Source organism: Schistocerca gregaria, chromosome 11, assembly GCF_023897955.1.
Source record: "Schistocerca gregaria isolate iqSchGreg1 chromosome 11, iqSchGreg1.2, whole genome shotgun sequence".
Taxonomy (NCBI): domain Eukaryota; kingdom Metazoa; phylum Arthropoda; class Insecta; order Orthoptera; family Acrididae; genus Schistocerca; species Schistocerca gregaria.
In genome coordinates, this window is record NC_064930.1 from 5557591 (window position 1) to 5574272 (window position 16682).

A 16682-nucleotide genomic window follows, 5' to 3' on the forward strand; every position below is an offset into this window, starting at 1 on the left:
TGTGACGCTGGTTTTGCAACTTCTTGCGTGCGTTTATGTTCGCCGCGACCAACACTTACCATGCACTGACCACAAAACATGGAGGAGCCGGGGCTTGAACCCGAGACCGTTCACACGCTAAGCGAACGGTCTGCCAACTGAGCTACAGCTACACACACGACCAAGCCTGGCTATTCTCCATTCTTTGCAACACTGATGTGCACGGACACGATGGTTGGTTGGTTTGTAGCGGCGAAGGTACCAGAATACAAAGGCGCGGACACGTTCATATACACAAGAGTTCCAAGTAGTTTCGATGCTCTGGTATTACGAATGCAAATTCCGTCTGTTTTGAACGTCTTAAATTGAAAGGGCGGTCACAAATTGGTCCATTTCACTCCTTGTCGACAATCACACAGCACCTGAGGTAACAAGCACATCTCGAGCCCCATTGTGCTCTCCATTGTTCATGCCAACTCAGTGCCTCGCTCTTTGCTACTGTGTAAAACTCTTGTCGTCCAACTGCAAAATACTGGGACACAACAAGTTTCCGCGTCTCCATTGCACTGATCGTACTACGAAACGCTCCCCAAACTTGGCAATCACCCATGCAGATGACTTTTCCGACTTTACACGACGCTCACGCTAGTGACAGCCTTATTTACAGTTCGACGTCGCGCCAAAGCGAATGAGCACATTTCGCCTACGGCTTAGGCCGCTCTTCTAGTGTGGCTGCTCTGTGTCTGCAGGCAGCGAGGGGCTGCAAGCTTCCTGTGTTCGCACCTATATCACCTGTGCTTCCTTGTCAGAGACAGACTATCGCAAAACACACATCTCACTCCATGAATTGATTGCTACGGCATCTGTTATCAGCAGTCACAACCAGCAACACCAGTAGCAGCCGACTGCACGCAAAGAATGGGAACGTGCAGTGGGATTTACGTGAAATCGGCGCAAGGCAGATCTTTCCGACGTAGGCTTGAGAATCTTACGGGAACATTTGTACTGTTTCTAAATTAAGTGTAGGTGTGGGAGGAGGGTGCTTCCTGCGCACGAATAAAAGCACGCTCGCCAATTGTGGATGCTAATCGTTCGCTTGTATCTGCCTACACACCTCTGCCGGTTGGGAATTATTCCACTTGCATGGCATGGTGCGCATGTAGGTGTGTTAAAAATTCTGGAGGCGCTGGGTATCGATCCCAGTACCTCTCGCACGCTAAGCGAGCGCTCTACCATCTGAGCTACGCCCACCCCCCCGATAACTTGTAGTGCTACATACAGTCATATCAACGTCACAGACCCTTGCACTCCCATTATTCCGCAGACAAACACTACTCTCTATGTATCAGTGAGGGTGTCTTTCAGGTTTCGTGCATTCTGTGTCGAATCGTAGTTGGCCACAATGAAAGTGGCACGCATAACGTCGAAAATAGAGTTCAGACACCGCTCTGAGTAAGACGAACGTGTTGTCCCTTCTCTAGACTTCAATGACGTTAAGCCGTGATACCTAAGACAGATCTGCACTCGATGACACCACGATAACAGCCGGTCCCCACACTTACATCTTGCTCTCCCTATGACAGTATACATCATATCAGTCTGTGACGCTGGTTTTGCAACTTCTTGCGTGCGTTTATGTTCGCCGCGACCAACACTTACCATGCACTGACCACAAAACATGGAGGAGCCGGGGCTTGAACCCGAGACCGTTCACACGCTAAGCGAACGGTCTGCCAACTGAGCTACAGCTACACACACGACCAAGCCTGGCTATTCTCCATTCATTGCAACTCTGATGTGCACGGACACGATGGTTGGTTGGTTTGTAGCGGCGAAGGTACCAGAATACAAAGGCGCGGACACGTTCATATACACAAGAGTTCCAAGTAGTTTCGATGCTCTGGTATTACGAATGCAAATTCCGTCTGTTTTGAACGTCTTAAATTGAAAGGGCGGTCACAAATTGGTCCATTTCACTCCTTGTCGACAATCACACAGCACCTGAGGTAACAAGCACATCTCGAGCCCCATTGTGCTCTCCATTGTTCATGCCAACTCAGTGCCTCGCTCTTTGCTACTGTGTAAAACTCTTGTCGTCCAACTGCAAAACACTGGGACACAACAAGTTTCCGCGTCTCCATTGCACTGATCGTACTACGAAACGCTCCCCAAACTTGGCAATCACCCATGCAGATGACTTTTCCGACTTTACACGACGCTCACGCTAGTGACAGCCTTATTTACAGTTCGACGTCGCGCCAAAGCGAATGAGCACATTTCGCCTACGGCTTAGGCCGCTCTTCTAGTGTGGCTGCTCTGTGTCTGCAGGCAGCGAGGGGCTGCAAGCTTCCTGTGTTCGCACCTATATCACCTGTGCTTCCTTGTCAGAGACAGACTATCGCAAAACATACAACTCACTCCATGAATTGATTGCTACGGCATCTCTTATCAGCAGTCACAACCAGCAACACCAGTAGCAGCCGACTGCACGCAAAGAATGGGAACGTGCAGTGGGATTTACGTGAAATCGGCGCAAGGCAGATCTTTCCGACGTAGGCTTGAGAATCTTATGGGAACATTTGTACTGTTTCTAAATTAAGTGTAGGTGTGGGAGGAGGGTGCTTCCTGCGCACGAATAAAAGCACGCTCGCCAATTGTGGATGCTAATCGTTCGCTTGTATCTGCCTACACACCTCTGCCGGTTGGGAATTATTCCACTTGCATGGCAAGGTGCGCATGTAGGTGTGTTAAAAATTCTGGAGGCGCTGGGTATCGATCCCAGTACCTCTCGCACGCTAAGCGAGCGCTCTACCATCTGAGCTACGCCCACCCCTCCGATAACTAGTAGTGCTACATACAGTCGTATCAACGTCACAGACCCTTGCACTCCCATTATTCCGCAGACAAACACTACTCTCTATGTATCAGTGAGGGTGTCTTTCAGGTTTCGTGCATTCTGTGTCGAATCGTAGTTGGCCACAATGAAAGTGGCACGCATAACGTCGAAAATAGAGTTCAGACACCGCTCTGAGTAAGACGAACGTGTTGTCCCTTCTCTAGACTTCAATGACGTTAAGCCGTGATACCTAAGACAGATCTGCACTCGATGACACCACGATAACAGCCGGTCCCCACACTTACATCTTGCTCTCCCTATGACAGTATACATCCTATCAGTATGTGACGCTGGTTTTGCAACTTCTTGCGTGCGTTTATGTTCGCCGCGACCAACACTTACCATGCACTGACCACAAAACATGGAGGAGCCGGGGCTTGAACCCGAGACCGTTCACACGCTAAGCGAACGGTCTGCCAACTGAGCTACAGCTACACACACGACCAAGCCTGGCTATTCTCCATTCTTTGCAACACTGATGTGCACGGACACGATGGTTGGTTGGTTTGTAGCGGCGAAGGTACCAGAATACAAAGGCGCGGACACGTTCATATACACAAGAGTTCCAAGTAGTTTCGATGCTCTGGTATTACGAATGCAAATTCCGTCTGTTTTGAACGTCTTAAATTGAAAGGGCGGTCACAAATTGGTCCATTTCACTCCTTGTCGACAATCACACAGCACCTGAGGTAACAAGCACATCTCGAGCCCCATTGTGCTCTCCATTGTTCATGCCAACTCAGTGCCTCGCTCTTTGCTACTGTGTAAAACTCTTGTCGTCCAACTGCAAAACACTGGGACACAACAAGTTTCCGCGTCTCCATTGCACTGATCGTACTACGAAACGCTCCCCAAACTTGGCAATCACCCATGCAGATGACTTTTCCGACTTTACACGACGCTCACGCTAGTGACAGCCTTATTTACAGTTCGACGTCGCGCCAAAGCGAATGAGCACATTTCGCCTACGGCTTAGGCCGCTCTTCTAGTGTGGCTGCTCTGTGTCTGCAGGCAGCGAGGGGCTGCAAGCTTCCTGTGTTCGCACCTATATCACCTGTGCTTCCTTGTCAGAGACAGACTATCGCAAAACACACATCTCACTCCATGAATTGATTGCTACGGCATCTGTTATCAGCAGTCACAACCAGCAACACCAGTAGCAGCCGACTGCACGCAAAGAATGGGAACGTGCAGTGGGATTTACGTGAAATCGGCGCAAGGCAGATCTTTCCGACGTAGGCTTGAGAATCTTACGGGAACATTTGTACTGTTTCTAAATTAAGTGTAGGTGTGGGAGGAGGGTGCTTCCTGCGCACGAATAAAAGCACGCTCGCCAATTGTGGATGCTAATCGTTCGCTTGTATCTGCCTACACACCTCTGCCGGTTGGGAATTATTCCACTTGCATGGCATGGTGCGCATGTAGGTGTGTTAAAAATTCTGGAGGCGCTGGGTATCGATCCCAGTACCTCTCGCACGCTAAGCGAGCGCTCTACCATCTGAGCTACGCCCACCCCCCCGATAACTTGTAGTGCTACATACAGTCATATCAACGTCACAGACCCTTGCACTCCCATTATTCCGCAGACAAACACTACTCTCTATGTATCAGTGAGGGTGTCTTTCAGGTTTCGTGCATTCTGTGTCGAATCGTAGTTGGCCACAATGAAAGTGGCACGCATAACGTCGAAAATAGAGTTCAGACACCGCTCTGAGTAAGACGAACGTGTTGTCCCTTCTCTAGACTTCAATGACGTTAAGCCGTGATACCTAAGACAGATCTGCACTCGATGACACCACGATAACAGCCGGTCCCCACACTTACATCTTGCTCTCCCTATGACAGTATACATCATATCAGTCTGTGACGCTGGTTTTGCAACTTCTTGCGTGCGTTTATGTTCGCCGCGACCAACACTTACCATGCACTGACCACAAAACATGGAGGAGCCGGGGCTTGAACCCGAGACCGTTCACACGCTAAGCGAACGGTCTGCCAACTGAGCTACAGCTACACACACGACCAAGCCTGGCTATTCTCCATTCATTGCAACTCTGATGTGCACGGACACGATGGTTGGTTGGTTTGTAGCGGCGAAGGTACCAGAATACAAAGACGCGGACACGTTCATATACACAAGAGTTCCAAGTAGTTTCGATGCTCTGGTATTACGAATGCAAATTCCGTCTGTTTTGAACGTCTTAAATTGAAAGGGCGGTCACAAATTGGTCCATTTCACTCCTTGTCGACAATCACACAGCACCTGAGGTAACAAGCACATCTCGAGCCCCATTGTGCTCTCCATTGTTCATGCCAACTCAGTGCCTCGCTCTTTGCTACTGTGTAAAACTCTTGTCGTCCAACTGCAAAACACTGGGACACAACAAGTTTCCGCGTCTCCATTGCACTGATCGTACTACGAAATGCTCCCCAAACTTGGCAATCACCCATGCAGATGACTTTTCCGACTTTACACGACGCTCACGCTAGTGACAGCCTTATTTACAGTTCGACGTCGCGCCAAAGCGAATGAGCACATTTCGCCTACGGCTTAGGCCGCTCTTCTAGTGTGGCTGCTCTGTGTCTGCAGGCAGCGAGGGGCTGCAAGCTTCCTGTGTTCGCACCTATATCACCTGTGCTTCCTTGTCAGAGACAGACTATCGCAAAACATACAACTCACTCCATGAATTGATTGCTACGGCATCTCTTATCAGCAGTCACAACCAGCAACACCAGTAGCAGCCGACTGCACGCAAAGAATGGGAACGTGCAGTGGGATTTACGTGAAATCGGCGCAAGGCAGATCTTTCCGACGTAGGCTTGAGAATCTTATGGGAACATTTGTACTGTTTCTAAATTAAGTGTAGGTGTGGGAGGAGGGTGCTTCCTGCGCACGAATAAAAGCACGCTCGCCAATTGTGGATGCTAATCGTTCGCTTGTATCTGCCTACACACCTCTGCCGGTTGGGAATTATTCCACTTGCATGGCAAGGTGCGCATGTAGGTGTGTTAAAAATTCTGGAGGCGCTGGGTATCGATCCCAGTACCTCTCGCACGCTAAGCGAGCGCTCTACCATCTGAGCTACGCCCACCCCCCCGATAACTAGTAGTGCTACATACAGTCGTATCAACGTCACAGACCCTTGCACTCCCATTATTCCGCAGACAAACACTTCTCTCTATGTATCAGTGAGGGTGTCTTAAAGGTTTCGTGCATTCTGTATCGAATCGTAGTTGGCCACAATGAAAGTGGCACGCATAACGTCGAAAATAGAGTTCAGACACCGCTCTGAGTAAGACGAACGTGTTGTCCCTTCTCTAGACTTCAATGACGTTAAGCCGTGATACCTAAGACAGATCTGCACTCGATGACACCACGATAACAGCCGGTCCCCACACTTACATCTTGCTCTCCTTATGACAGTATACATCCTATCAGTATGTGACGCTGGTTTTGCAACTTCTTGCGTGCGTTTATGTTCGCCGCGACCAACACTTACCATGCACTGACCACAAAACATGGAGGAGCCGGGGCTTGAACCCGAGACCGTTCACACGCTAAGCGAACGGTCTGCCAACTGAGCTACAGCTACACACACGACCAAGCCTGGCTATTCTCCATTCTTTGCAACATTGATGTGCACGGACACGATGGTTGGTTGGTTTGTAGCGGCGAAGGTACCAGAATACAAAGGCGCGGACACGTTCATATACACAAGAGTTCCAAGTAGTTTCGATGCTCTGGTATTACGAATGCAAATTCCGTCTGTTTTGAACGTCTTAAATTGAAAGGGCGGTCACAAATTGGTCCATTTCACTCCTTGTCGACAATCACACAGCACCTGAGGTAACAAGCACATCTCGAGCCCCATTGTGCTCTCCATTGTTCATGCCAACTCAGTGCCTCGCTCTTTGCTACTGTGTAAAACACTTGTCGTCCAACTGCAAAACACTGGGACACAACAAGTTTCCGCGTCTCCATTGCACTGATCGTACTACGAAACGCTCCCCAAACTTGGCAATCACCCATGCAGATGACTTTTCCGACTTTACACGACGCTCACGCTAGTGACAGCCTTATTTACAGTTCGACGTCGCGCCAAAGCGAATGAGCACATTTCGCCTACGGCTTAGGCCGCTCTTCTAGTGTGGCTGCTCTGTGTCTGCAGGCAGCGAGGGGCTGCAAGCTTCCTGTGTTCGCACCTATATCACCTGTGCTTCCTTGTCAGAGACAGACTATCGCAAAACACACAACTCACTCCATGAATTGATTGCTACGGCATCTGTTATCAGCAGTCACAACCAGCAACACCAGTAGCAGCCGACTGCACGCAAAGAATGGGAACGTGCAGTGGGATTTACGTGAAATCGGCGCAAGGCAGATCTTTCCGACGTAGGCTTGAGAATCTTACGGGAACATTTGTACTGTTTCTAAATTAAGTGTAGGTGTGGGAGGAGGGTGCTTCCTGCGCACGAATAAAAGCACGCTCGCCAATTGTGGATGCTAATCGTTCGCTTGTATCTGCCTACACACCTCTGCCGGTTGGGAATTATTCCACTTGCATGGCATGGTGCGCATGTAGGTGTGTTAAAAATTCTGGAGGCGCTGGGTATCGATCCCAGTACCTCTCGCACACTAAGCGAGCGCTCTACCATCTGAGCTACGCCCACCCCCCGGATAACTAGTAGTGCTACATACAGTCGTATCAACGTCACAGACCCTTGCACTCCCATTATTCCGCAGACAAACACTACTCTCTATGTATCAGTGAGGGTGTCTTCAGGTTTCGTGCATTCTGTGTCGAATCGTAGTTGGCCACAATGAAAGTGGCACGCATAACGTCGAAAATAGAGTTCAGACACCGCTCTGAGTAAGACGAACGTGTTGTCCCTTCTCTAGACTTCAATGACGTTAAGCCGTGATACCTAAGACAGATCTGCACTCGATGACACCACGATAACAGCCGGTCCCCACACTTACATCTTGCTCTCCCTATGACAGTATACATCATATCAGTCTGTGACGCTGGTTTTGCAACTTCTTGCGTGCGTTTATGTTCGCCGCGACCAACACTTACCATGCACTGACCACAAAATATGGAGGAGCCGGGGCTTGAACCCGAGACCGTTCACACGCTAAGCGAACGGTCTGCCAACTGAGCTACAGCTACACACACGACCAAGCCTGGCTATTCTCCATTCTTTGCAACTCTGATGTGCACGGACACGATGGTTGGTTGGTTTGTAGCGGCGAAGGTACCAGAATACAAAGACGCGGACACGTTCATATACACAAGAGTTCCAAGTAGTTTCGATGCTCTGGTGTTACGAATGCAAATTCCGTCTGTTTTGAACGTCTTAAATTGAAAGGGCGGTCACAAATTGGTCCATTTCACTCCTTGTCGACAATCACACAGCACCTGAGGTAACAAGCACATCTCGAGCCCCATTGTGCTCTCCATTGTTCATGCCAACTCAGTGCCTCGCTCTTTGCTACTGTGTAAAACTCTTGTCGTCCAACTGCAAAACACTGGGACACAACAAGTTTCCGCGTCTCCATTGCACTGATCGTACTACGAAATGCTCCCCAAACTTGGCAATCACCCATGCAGATGACTTTTCCGACTTTACACGACGCTCACGCTAGTGACAGCCTTATTTACAGTTCGACGTCGCGCCAAAGCGAATGAGCACATTTCGCCTACGGCTTAGGCCGCTCTTCTAGTGTGGCTGCTCTGTGTCTGCAGGCAGCGAGGGGCTGCAAGCTTCCTGTGTTCGCACCTATATCACCTGTGCTTCCTTGTCAGAGACAGACTATCGCAAAACATACAACTCACTCCATGAATTGATTGCTACGGCATCTCTTATCAGCAGTCACAACCAGCAACACCAGTAGCAGCCGACTGCACGCAAAGAATGGGAACGTGCAGTGGGATTTACGTGAAATCGGCGCAAGGCAGATCTTTCCGACGTAGGCTTGAGAATCTTATGGGAACATTTGTACTGTTTCTAAATTAAGTGTAGGTGTGGGAGGAGGGTGCTTCCTGCGCACGAATAAAAGCACGCTCGCCAATTGTGGATGCTAATCGTTCGCTTGTATCTGCCTACACACCTCTGCCGGTTGGGAATTATTCCACTTGCATGGCAAGGTGCGCATGTAGGTGTGTTAAAAATTCTGGAGGCGCTGGGTATCGATCCCAGTACCTCTCGCACGCTAAGCGAGCGCTCTACCATCTGAGCTACGCCCACCCCCCCGATAACTAGTAGTGCTACATACAGTCGTATCAACGTCACAGACCCTTGCACTCCCATTATTCCGCAGACAAACACTTCTCTCTATGTATCAGTGAGGGTGTCTTAAAGGTTTCGTGCATTCTGTATCGAATCGTAGTTGGCCACAATGAAAGTGGCACGCATAACGTCGAAAATAGAGTTCAGACACCGCTCTGAGTAAGACGAACGTGTTGTCCCTTCTCTAGACTTCAATGACGTTAAGCCGTGATACCTAAGACAGATCTGCACTCGATGACACCACGATAACAGCCGGTCCCCACACTTACATCTTGCTCTCCCTATGACAGTATACATCATATCAGTCTGTGACGCTGGTCTTGCAACTTCTTGCGTGAGATTATGTTCGCCGCGACCAACACTTACCATGCACTGACCACAAAACATGGAGGAGCCGGGGCTTGAACCCGAGACCGTTCACACGCTAAGCGAACGATCTACCAACTGAGCTACAGCTACACACACGACCAAGCCTGGCTATTCTCCATTCTTTGCGACTCTGATGTGCACGGACACGATGGTTGGTTGGTTTGTAGCGGCGAAGGTACCAGAATACAAAGGCGCGGACACGTTCATATACACAAGAGTTCCAAGTAGTTTCGATGCTCTGGTATTACGAATGCAAATTCCGTCTGTTTTGAACGTCTTAAATTGAAAGGGCGGTCACAAATTGGTCCATTTCACTCCTTGTCGACAATCACACAGCACCTGAGGTAACAAGCACATCTCGAGCCCCATCGTGCTCTCCATTGTTCATGCCAACTCAGTGCCTCGCTCTTTGCTACTGTGTAAAACTCTTGTCGTCCAACTGCAAAACACTGGGACACAACAAGTTTCCGCGTCTCCATTGCACTGATCGTACTACGAAACGCTCCCCAAACTTGGCAATCACCCATGCAGATGACTTTTCCGACTTTACACGACGCTCACGCAACGCTCACGCTAGTGACAGCCTTATTTACAGTTCGACGTCGCGCCAAAGCGAATGAGCACATTTCGCCTACGGCTTAGGCCGCTCTTCTAGTGTGGCTTCTCTGTGTCTGCAGGCAGCGAGGGGCTGCAAGCTTCCTGTGTTCGCACCTATATCACCTGTGCTTCCTTGTCAGAGACAGACTATCGCAAAACATACAACTCACTCCATGAATTGATTGCTACGGCATCTGTTATCAGCAGTCACAACCAGCAACACCAGTAGCAGCCGACTGCACGCAAAAAATGGGAACGTGCAGTGGGATTTACGTGAAATCGGCGCAAGGCAGATCTTTCCGACGTAGGCTTGAGAATCTTATGGGAACATTTGTACTGTTTCTAAATTAAGTGTAGGTGTGGGAGGAGGGTGCTTCCTGCGCACGAATAAAAGCACGCTCGCCAATTGTGGATGCTAATCGTTCGCTTGTATCTGCCTACACACCTCTGCCGTTTGGGAATTATTCCACTTGCATGGCAAGGTGCGCATGTAGGTGTGTTAAAAATTCTGGATGCGCTGGGTATCGATCCCAGTACCTCTTGCACGCTAAGCGAGCGCTCTACCATCTGAGCTACGCCCACACCCCCGATAACTAGTAGTGCTACATACAGTCGTATCAACGTCACAGACCCTTGCACTCCCGTTATTCCGCAGACAAACACTACTCTCTATGTATCAGTGAGGGTGTCTTTCAGGTTTCGTGCATTCTGTGTCGAATCGTAGTTGGCCACAATGAAAGTGGCACGCATAACGTCGAAAATAGAGTTCAGACACCGCTCTGAGTAAGACGAACGTGTTGTCCCTTCTCTAGACTTCAATGACGTTAAGCCGTGATACCTAAGACAGATCTGCACTCGATGACACCACGATAACAGCCGGTCCCCACACTTACATCTTGCTCTCCTTATGACAGTATACATCATATCAGTCTGTGACGCTGGTTTTGCAACTTCTTGCGTTCGTTTATGTTCGCCGCGACCAACACTTACCATGCACTGACCACAAAACATGGAGGAGCCGGGGCTTGAACCCGAGACCGTTCACACGCTAAGCGAACGATCTGCCAACTGAGCTACAGCTACACACACGACCAAGCCTGGCTATTCTCCATTCTTTGCGACTCTGATGTGCACGGACACGATGGTTGGTTGGTTTGTAGCGGCGAAGGTACCAGAATACAAAGGCGCGGACACGTTCAAATACACAAGAGTTCCAAGCAGTTTCGATGCTCTGGTATTACGAATGCAAATTCCGTCTGTTTTGAACGTCTTAAATTGAAAGGGCGGTCACAAATTGGTCCATTTCACTCCTTGTCGACAATCACACAGCACCTGAGGTAACAAGCACATCTCGTGCCCCACTGTGCTCTCCATTGTTCATGCCAACTCAGTGCCTCGCTCTTTGCTACTGTGTAAAACTCTTGTCGTCCAACTGCAAAACACTGGGACACAACAAGTTTCCGCGTCTCCATTGCACTGATCGTACTACGAAACGTTCCCCAAACTTGGCAATCAGCCATGCAGATGACTTTTCCGACTCTACACGACGCTCACGCAACGCTCACGCTAGTGACAGCCTTATTTACAGTTCGACGTCGCGCCAAAGCGAATGAGCACATTTCGCCTACGGCTTAGGCCGCTCTTCTAGTGTGGCTGCTCTGTGTCTGCAGGCAGCGAGGGGCTGCAAGCTTCCTGTGTTCGCACCTATATCACCTGTGCTTCCTTGTCAGAGACAGACTATCGCAAAACATACAACTCACTCCATGAATTGAGTGCTACGGCATCTGTTATCAGCAGTCACAACCAGCAACACCAGTAGCAGCCGACTGCACGCAAAGACTGGGAACGTGCAGTGGGATTTACGTGAAATCGGCGCAAGGCAGATCTTTCCGACGTAGGCTTGATATCTTATGGGAACATTTGTACTGTTTCTAAATTAAGTGTAGGTGTGGGAGGAGGATGCTTCCTGCGCACGAATAAAAGCACGCTCGCCAATTGTGGATGCTAATCGTTCGCTTGTATCTGCCTACACACCTCTGCCGGTTGGGAATTGTTCCACTTGCATGGCAAGGTGCGCATGTAGGTGTGTTAAAAATTCTGGAGGCGCTGGGTATCGATCCCAGTACCTTTCGCAAGTTAACCGAGCGCTCTACCATCTGAGCTACGCCCGCCCCCCCGATAACTAGTAGTGCTACATACAGTCATATCAACGTCACAGACACTTGCACTCCCATTATTCCGCAGACAAACACTACTCTCTACGTATCAGTGAGGGTGTCTTTCAGGTTTCGTGCATTCTGTATCGAATCGTAGCTGGCCACAATGAAAGTGGCACGCATAACGTCGAAAATAGAGTTCAGACACCGCTCTGAGTAAGACGAACGTGTTGTCCCTTCTCTAGACTTCAATGACGTTAAGCCGTGATACCTAAGACAGATCTGCACTCGATGACACCACGATAACAGCCGGTCCCCACACTTACATCTTGCTCTCCTCATGACAGTATACATCATATCAGTCTGTGACGCTGGTCTTGCAACTTCTTGCGTGCGTTTATGTTCGCCGCGACCAACACTTACCATGCACTGACCACAAAACATGGAGGAGCCGGGGCTTGAACCCGAGACCGTTCACACGCTAAGCGAACGATCTGCCAACTGAGCTACAGCTACACACACGACCAAGCCTGGCTATTCTCCATTCTTTGCGACTCTGATGTGCACGGACACGATGGTTGGTTGGTTTGTAGCGGCGAAGGTACCAGAATACAAAGGCGCGGACACGTTCATATACACAAGAGTTCCAAGTAGTTTCGATGCTCTGGTATTACGAATGAAAAATTCCGTCTGTTTTGAACGTTTTAAATTGAAAGGGCGGTCACAAATTGGTCCATTTCACTCCTTGTCGACAATCACACAGCACCTGAGGTAACAAGCACATCTCGAGCCCCATTGTGCTCTCCATTGTTCATGCCAACTCAGTGCCTCGCTCTTTGCTACTGTGTAAAACTCTTGTCGTCCAACTGCAAAACACTGGGACACAACAAGTTTCCGCGTCTCCATTGCACTGATCGTACTACGAAACGCTCCCCAAACTTGGCAATCACCCATGCAGATGACTTTTCCGACTTTACACGACGCTCACGCTAGTGACAGCCTTATTTACAGTTCGACGTCGCGCCAAAGCGAATGAGCACATTTCGCCTACGGCTTAGGCCGCTCTTCTAGTGTGGCTGCTCTGTGTCTGCAGGCAGCGAGGGGCTGCAAGCTTCCTGTGTTCGCACCTATATCACCTGTGCTTCCTTGTCAGAGACAGACTATCGCAAAACATACAACTCACTCCATGAATTGATTGCTACGGCATCTGTTATCAGCAGTCACAACCAGCAACACCAGTAGCAGCCGACTGCACGCAAAGAATGGGAACGTGCAGTGGGATTTACGTGAAATCGGCGCAAGGCAGATCTTTCCGACGTAGGCTTGAGAATCTTATGGGAACATTTGTACTGTTTCTAAATTAAGTGTAGGTGTGGGAGGAGGGTGCTTCCTGCGCACGAATAAAAGCACGCTCGCCAATTGTGGATGCTAATCGTTCGCTTGTATCTGCCTACACACCTCTGACGGTTGGGAATTGTTCCACTTGCATGGCAAGGTGCGCATGTAGGTGTGTTAAAAATTCTGGAGGCGCTGGGTTTCGATCCCAGTACCTTTCGCACGCTGAGCGAGCGCTCTACCATCTGAGCTACGCCCGCCCCCCCGATAACTAGTAGTGCTACATACAGTCATATCAACGTCACAGACCCTTGCACTCCCATTATTCCGCAGACAAACACTACTCTCTATGTATGAGTGAGGGTGTCTTTCAGGTTTCGTGCATTCTGTATCGAATCGTAGTTGGCCACAATGAAAGTGGCACGCATAACGTCGAAAATAGAGTTCAGACACCGCTCTGAGTAAGACGAACGTGTTGTCCCTTCTCTAGACTTCAATGACGTTAAGCCGTGATACCTAAGACAGATCTGCACTCGATGACACCACGATAACAGCCGGTCCCCACACTTACATCTTGCTCTCCCTATGACAGTATACATCATATCAGTCTGTGACGCTGGTCTTGCAACTTCTTGCGTGCGTTTATGTTCGCCGCGACCAACACTTACCATGCACTGACCACAAAACATGGAGGAGCCGGGGCTTGAACCCGAGACCGTTCACACGCTAAGCGAACGATCTGCCAACTGAGCTACAGCTACACACACGACCAAGCCTGGCTATTCTCCATTCTTTGCGACTCTGATGTGCACGGACACGATGGTTGGTTGGTTTGTAGCGGCGAAGGTACCAGAATACAAAGGCGCGGACACGTTCATATACACAAGAGTTCCAAGTAGTTTCGATGCTCTGGTATTACGAATGCAAATTCCGACTGTTTTGAACGTCTTAAATTGAAAGGGCGGTCACAAATTGGTCCATTTCACTCCTTGTCGACAATCACACAGCACCTGAGGTAACAAGCACATCTCGAGCCCCATTGTGCTCTCCATTGTTCATGCCAACTCAGTGCCTCGCTCTTTGCTACTGTGTAAAACTCTTGTCGTCCAACTGCAAAACACTGGGACACAACAAGTTTCCGCGTCTCCATTGCACTGATCGTACTACGAAACGCTCCCCAAACTTGGCAATCACCCATGCAGATGACTTTTCCGACTTTACACGACGCTCACGCTAGTGACAGCCTTATTTACAGTTCGACGTCGCGCCAAAGCGAATGAGCACATTTCGCCTACGGCTTAGGCCGCTCTTCTAGTGTGGCTGCTCTGTGTCTGCAGGCAGCGAGGGGCTGCAAGCTTCCTGTGTTCGCACCTATATCACCTGTGCTTCCTTGTCAGAGACAGACTATCGCAAAACATACAACTCACTCCATGAATTGATTGCTACGGCATCTGTTATCAGCAGTCACAACCAGCAACACCAGTAGCAGCCGACTGACGCAAAGAATGGGAACGTGCAGTGGGATTTACGTGAAATCGGCGCAAGGCAGATCTTTCCGACGTAGGCTTGAGAATCTTATGGGAACATTTGTACTGTTTCTAAATTAAGTGTAGGTGTGGGAGGAGGGTGCTTCCTGCGCACGAATAAAAGCACGCTCGCCAATTGTGGATGCTAATCGTTCGCTTGTATCTGCCTACACACCTCTGCCGGTTGGGAATTATTCCACTTGCATGGCAAGGTGCGCGTGTAGGTGTGTTAAAAATTCTGGAGGCGCTGGGTATCGATCCCAGTACCTCTCGCACGCTAAGCGAGCGCTCTACCATCTGAGCTACGCCCACCCCCCCCATAACTAGTAGTGCTACATACAGTCGTATCAACGTCACAGACCCTTGCACTCCCATTATTCCGCAGACAAACACTTCTCTCTATGTATCAGTGAGGGTGTCTTTCAGGTTTCGTGCATTCTGTATCGAATCGTAGTTGGCCACAATGAAAGTGGCACGCATAACGTCGAAAATAGAGTTCAGACACCGCTCTGAGTAAGACGAACGTGTTGTCCCTTCTCTAGACTTCAATGACGTTAAGCCGTGATACCGAAGACAGATCTGCACTCGATGACACCACGATAACAGCCGGTCCCCACACTTACATCTTGCTCTCCTTATGACAGTATACATCATATCAGTCTGTGACGCTGGTTTTGCAACTTCTTGCGTGCGTTTATGTTCGCCGCGACCAACACTTACCATGCACTGACAACAGAACATGGAGGAGCCGGGGCTTGAACCCGAGACCGTTCACACGCTAAGCGAACGATCTGCCAACTGATCTACAGCTACACACACGACCAAGCCTGGCTATTCTCCATTCTTTGCGACTCTGATGTGCACGGACACGATGGTTGGTTGGTTTGTAGCGGCGAAGGTACCAGAATACAAAGGCGCGGACACGTTCATATACACAAGAGTTCCAAGTAGTTTCGATGCTCTGGTATTACGAATGCAAATTCCGTCTGTTTTGAACGTCTTAAATTGAAAGGGCGGTCACAAATTGGTCCATTTCACTCCTTGTCGACAATCACACAGCACCTGAGGTAACAAGCACATCTCGAGCCCCATTGTGCTCTCCATTGTTCATGCCAACTCAGTGCCTCGCTCTTTGCTACTGTGTAAAACTCTTGTCGTCCAACTGCAAAACACTGGGACACAACAAGTTTCCGCGTCTCCGTTGCACTGATCGTACTACGAAACGCTCCCCAAACTTGGCAATCACCCATGCAGATGACTTTTCCGACTTTACACGACGCTCACGCTAGTGACAGCCTTATTTACAGTTCGACGTCGCGCCAAAGCGAATGAGCACATTTCGCCTACGGCTTAGGCCGCTCTTCTAGTGTGGCTGCTCTGTGTCTGCAGGCAACGAGGGGCTGCAAGCTTCCTGTGTTCGCACCTATATCACCTGTGCTTCCTTGTCAGAGACAGACTATCGCAAAACATACAACTCACTCCATGAATTGATTGCTACGGCATCTGTTATCAGCAGTCACAAGCAGCAACACC

At 49.5% G+C, this 16682-nt stretch overlaps 6 non-coding genes across 6 annotated transcripts; all 6 read right to left on the reverse strand.

Annotated features, from left to right (window-relative positions):
- Positions 1–1157: 1157 nt before the first annotated feature.
- Positions 1158–1231, reverse strand: Trnaa-agc (transfer RNA alanine (anticodon AGC)). Its single transcript has one exon. It is a non-coding gene; the product is annotated as a tRNA-Ala (tRNA).
- Positions 1232–2736: 1505 nt separating this feature from the next.
- Trnaa-agc (transfer RNA alanine (anticodon AGC)) lies at positions 2737–2810 on the reverse strand. The gene has a single exon. It is a non-coding gene; the product is annotated as a tRNA-Ala (tRNA).
- Positions 2811–4315: 1505 nt separating this feature from the next.
- On the reverse strand, positions 4316–4389 carry Trnaa-agc (transfer RNA alanine (anticodon AGC)). The gene has a single exon. It is a non-coding gene; the product is annotated as a tRNA-Ala (tRNA).
- Positions 4390–5894: 1505 nt separating this feature from the next.
- On the reverse strand, positions 5895–5968 carry Trnaa-agc (transfer RNA alanine (anticodon AGC)). Its single transcript has one exon. It is a non-coding gene; the product is annotated as a tRNA-Ala (tRNA).
- Positions 5969–9051: 3083 nt separating this feature from the next.
- On the reverse strand, positions 9052–9125 carry Trnaa-agc (transfer RNA alanine (anticodon AGC)). The gene has a single exon. It is a non-coding gene; the product is annotated as a tRNA-Ala (tRNA).
- Positions 9126–15388: 6263 nt separating this feature from the next.
- Trnaa-agc (transfer RNA alanine (anticodon AGC)) lies at positions 15389–15462 on the reverse strand. Its single transcript has one exon. It is a non-coding gene; the product is annotated as a tRNA-Ala (tRNA).
- Positions 15463–16682: the final 1220 nt, after the last annotated feature.